We start from the raw sequence: 5,164 nt of genomic DNA, 5'->3' as shown, positions 1-5,164 counted from the left end.
TTGATTCCCCATCGGGGCACATGCCTGGGTTGCAGGCGAGGTCCCCAGTTGGGGGCCTGCAAAGAGGCAGCCAATCAATGTTTCCCTCTCACATTGACATTTCTCTCCCTCTCTTTCTCCCTCCCTTCCCCCTCTCTAAAAATAATAAATTTTTTTAAAAACAAACAAACAAAAAAGCCCTAGAAGGTTACTCCCTAGGAAAGAGAACAAATCAGAGTCTAGGCTGAAGCTAAAAGAAAACTATAATCCGTGTTACAATGCCCCCAACAGCCCAGGGGCCACACAATAGCAACCCCTCCTTTTAAATCCAGTTATAATCCAGTAAAGGCTCAAAAGCCCCTACCCCTCCATGAGGGTGAATCTTTCCATACCCTGCCCCCCTCCTTTCTTGGAAAGTAAATAAAAACTTCACTCTCTATACTTTCTTCTCTTTGTGAATTCTTTCTTTTTTTAAAAAAGGATTTTATTTATATTGGGAGTGGGTGGGGAGGGGAAAGTGGTGGTGGGAAAATGGAGACAACTGTATTTGAACATTAATAAAAATGATTAAAAAATTAAAGTAATTGTCTTTTAAAAAAAGATTTCATTTATTTACTTTTAGAGAGAGACGAAGGGAGGGAGAAAGAGGAGGAAAAACATCAATAAGCAGGAGAAACATGGATTGGTTGCCTTTTGCATGCCCCTAACTGGGGACCTGATCTGCAACTCAGGCATGTGCCATGACTGGGAATCAAACCAATGACCTTTTGGTTCAGAGTCCAGTGCTCAGTTCACTGAACCACACCAGCCAGGGCTCTATGGTTTTTTATACAAAATATCTGGCAACAATTTCTGGACATGCAAAGACCAAGACTGTAAGACAAACGGACCACAATTATTATTGAGATTTCAGTACTCCTCTAGAATATGTTACTCTTAATTCAGTAATTAAGCAGATTCAATAATTAAGAAAATAGGACCTTCTCATGTCTGGGCTGTGGCCTCCAGAGGCTCTCTCCTGCCACCCACGACTACGACAGCTCTGCCTGTTCCCCTTCTGATGGGGGACTCGAAAGTTTTAGTTTAAGTAATAGTTTAGCTTAGGACTTATAATTGAAAAACAGGAGTTTTGTTTTCTGGAGATTAAGTTCTTCCCTTAGCAAAGTTTTCAGTTTGACTGTTCAGTCTCCCATCCCAAGCAGCTTCAAACTGTGTCACGTATCTCTTCTCCATCAAAAATAGATGGGGGACTGCAATGTTAGAAAAATTTTAGCTTCAGGTAATAGCTAATAAGCTCAGTAATCAGTGTATGCACAAAGGATTGTTTCAGGAAAGGTAGGCGTGACCCACCTGGACTCCAGGAGACCACAAGCAGTTCAACCTTTGTGCTCAGGAGTCCTTAAGCAATTATGATAGTATCTGAGCCATTGTACTCCAGCTGCAGATGCCCACCTCCCAGGACACAGATAAGGAACACAAAGACCACTGCCCAGAGCACAGATGAAAGAATGCTGCAGATTTTACCTGATTAACTTTTTTCCCTGGAATTCTGAACCCCTTACCTACACTTTTCTTCTCCTTATAAAACAGGTTAGTTTAAAATGGAATTTAAGATGGTCCATTAGGGTCCAAACCCGCCATCTTCTCAGATCACCAACCCCTTGAATAAAGTGCCCATTAAAGATTCAGTCTCTGCGTTTGCATATTGGGTCTGGTAGGTGACAGGCAGCACAAACAACAGCTTTTCTGGTTTCATATTCTGGCGACTTAACTCTGGGACAGACTTCGTGACTCTCTAGGAAGTTTGGCTATTTGGTGGGGAGTCCCACAGGCTGCCTGGACTGGAGAGCCCAGGGGTGTGGACTGGGGGACTCCCTAGCAGCGGCCAAGTGATTGCGCTGGGCACTCTCCTTTTCTGACTCTTGGCACCTCCTGTTGTCTTCACTTTTTAACTGAATCACTGCACTTTCTGGTTCAGGTTACAGTCCCGGGTCATGATTTAGATCATCAGAAATTAAGGTGCCTTCTGGTTTACAGAACTCTGTCTGGTAAAAACATGTCTTCTGATTTAATTCATGTGCCTTCCGGTTTTCATGACATTCAGACCTCTGTCTGGTAGAATTGCAGGAGAGCCTACATTCTGGGAAATAGCCCTTTGGGGCAAGTTTTGGCTGATTGGTCAACTTGTGCTTATACACCTATGACAGAAAAGAAAGTGTTTTTTGTTATAATGCTGTTTGGCTTATGTATTGTATAATCTAGATTCAGGAAAGCTCTGGCTGCTGAATGGGTCTTTAAATACTGTATAATACTGTGACTAGATGTTTTGTCAAAGGTCGGGGAAGTGGGACAAAGTGCCTTACCTAGAAACTGTCATGAGTTTACATAATCATGTGAAGGATGCAGGATTAAAAGGAAACAGAGTAATGGTCCAGAGAAAAGGAAATATGCCTGTGAAAGAGAGCAGAAGCTCAGAGGAGAGGGCCCAGGAGGATCTAGATGTTATGGCTGCTGTGAGCATGGTTCGGGTTCCCACGGCCCCTCCAGCCTGGGGGATCTTCCTCCTTACTTGGCTGAGGGAGCTGGGGAATGTGAGTCTGGGCTCGCTTAATCTCCAGAAAACAAAACTCCTGTTTTGCAATTAAAAGTCCTAAGCTAAACTATTACTTGAACTAAAACTTTTAGCCCCCCAGCAGAAGGGGAACAGGCAGAGCTGTCGTAGTCGTGGGTGGCAGGAGAGAGCCTCTGGAGGCCACCGCCCAGACATGAGAAGGTCTTATTTTCTTAGTTATTGAACCTGCTTAATTACTGAATTAAGAGTAACATACTTTAGAAGAGTATTGAAATCTCAATTATAATTGTGGTCCATTTGTCTTACAGTCTTGGTCTTTGCATGTCCGGAAAGGACAAGCCCCTACTGGGACAGGGCAATATTCTTTGCAGAGACTTCCAGTGGGTGTAGGGCCAGAGGGACAGCCTGCTGGGTATTATGGGCACACACTCAGTTGTCTACATCAGGTCTGTTAAATTGGAAAGACTCTGAAAGGACAACAGTGTATTCCTTTAGAATGGACGAAGGAGTGAACCCAGGCTTTTGAGTCTCTGAAGGCACACCTGGCTTCTATGCCAGCCTTGAGGCTTCCAAACCTACTAAAGCCCTTTCAATTATACATTCATGAAAGGCAGGGATTTGCCCCAGGAGTCCTCACCCAAATGCTTAGTGACATTTCACAACCCACTGCATACTTGTCAAGGAAACTAAATCACACTGCCCAGGGGTGGCCAACCTGCTTGAGACCTGTGCCAGCCACTTCAAGCTTTTACAGGAAGCCGAAATTTCTCCTTGGGACAGCCGATCACTGTTTATGTACGCCACCAAGTGTTGAGCCTGCTGGAGCAAAAGGGAAATTTGTGGCTCACCGATGGAAGAAGGGGCAGGTACCAAGCCATTCTTCTTGACAATCCCAATGCCTCCCTCAAAACTCTAGGTTAAATCCTGCCTCTCTTCTCCTGGAGCCTGACTCGGCTGTGCTAATACATGACAAAGCTGAGATAATTGATGAAGTATATTCTAGCAGAATTGATTTACAAGAACATCCTCTAGAAGAGACAGACTGGACTGCCTATGCAGATGGAAGCAGTTATATGGACAAAGGAAACAGAGAGGCTGGGTGTGCAGTTGTGATTCTTGAAGGAATAGTTGAGGTCAAGGCCTTGCTGCCAGGAACCTCTGCTCAGAAAGCTGAACTGATTGCATTGACGAGGGCACTAGAATTGTCACACGAAAAGAGAGTGAATGTGTGTATTGATTCAAGGTGAGCTTTCCTAATTTTGCAACAACATGGTTCCATCTGGAAGGAGAAAGAACCATTAACCTCCAATAAAAAGGGCATTAAGCACGCAGCAGAAATTTTAAAGTTATTAGAGACCGTTTGGGCACCTTTACAGGTGGCAGTTATGCACTCCCTGGAAAGAGGACACTGAAGCAGCTGGAGGAAACAATCTGGCTGATGGAGCAACAAAAGAGGCTGCTAAAGGAACATTTATGGAAGCAGTGGTGGGCCTGTGGGAAGTGTGGCAGCATCCTCATCCTCCATGGGCTGGGGGTGGGGGGCAGCATTCTGGAGCAGCACGCAGGAGCAGCACTGTCTGCACAGGAGGACCTGGAGGTCTTTTCGAGGAAATGCATAGAAATGCTGGCAATCTCAGGAAACCAAAAGTTGTTACTGGCTGGAGAGGAACACCAAGTGCTGGAGTTGTTAATTCACAGGGATGGGGAATTAAAAAAAACTAATGAAACTGGCATTTAATTGGGGAAAAATCTATCATGAATGCAAGTTTTAGAAAATGAGGTTGAGTATAGGGACAGTGATATTCAGCAACTACAAAAACAGCTAAAGGAAGCTGAACAGATACTTGCAATGGCTGTATACCAAGCAAAAGATAAACTGAAATCAATAGAAAAGGCAAGAAAAGGTACTATCTCCTCTGAAGAAATAATTAAGTATGCACATAGGATTAGTGCAAGTGATGCTGTGTGTGCCCCACTGGCCTGGGTTCCAGGCCAGAGATGATATCCAACTGATATCATTTAAAGATGACAAGTGGATTATGGGTCAAATGAACAATCCCTCCACGAGTGTTGTGAGCGGTCACTTACCTGGGGATGCACTGGCCACAGGCAGATTGCCAGATGTCTTTGCTCCACAGTATCCCTGGCAGTCAGGTGATATGGCAATGAATATATTACCACCAAATCACAGCAGTGACTTTTTTTCGGAACCTCCGGGGCACCATAAGGAAAACGAAGATGATGTTGAGGTGATGTCAGCAGACTCCTCAAGCAGCAGCAGTGACTCAGATTTAAAAAGTGTAGAGAATTGAATGTTATAGAAGTGTTTCTCAAAAAATAGCAAGCCTGTAAAAAGAGCCAGGCCATATTGGCTGTAGGGGAATTGTACCCCCCATTAAAAATCAGAGTGGACTTTCTTTTAAAGTGAAAAAGGAATGTTTATGATGCCTTTCGTACCTATTTCAGACTTGTCGCAATTTGACTCTGAATATTTAACTGCAGATTTAGAGAGAGCTGAGAGCTGGGGTTTTGATGAAAAAGGTCCTGCGAGTGGAGGGAGAAAGAATAAGAAAGGAGTTATACTGCTTTCTGAATAGTAAGTAGAGCTAGTCA

At 44.0% G+C, this 5,164-nt stretch overlaps 1 pseudogene; it reads left to right on the top strand.

Annotated features, from left to right (window-relative positions):
* The first annotated feature begins 4,074 nt into the window (after positions 1 to 4,074).
* On the top strand, positions 4,075 to 4,863 carry LOC119044499 (mediator of RNA polymerase II transcription subunit 4-like; annotated as a pseudogene).
* Positions 4,864 to 5,164: the final 301 nt, after the last annotated feature.

The sequence above is a fragment of the Artibeus jamaicensis genome, unplaced genomic scaffold (assembly GCF_021234435.1).
Source record: "Artibeus jamaicensis isolate MK-2021 breed Jamaican fruit bat unplaced genomic scaffold, CSHL_Jam_final contig_252, whole genome shotgun sequence".
Lineage (NCBI taxonomy): Eukaryota > Metazoa > Chordata > Mammalia > Chiroptera > Phyllostomidae > Artibeus > Artibeus jamaicensis.
Note: the sequence above shows the minus strand (reverse complement) of the source record. Positions and strands in the feature narration are given on the sequence as shown.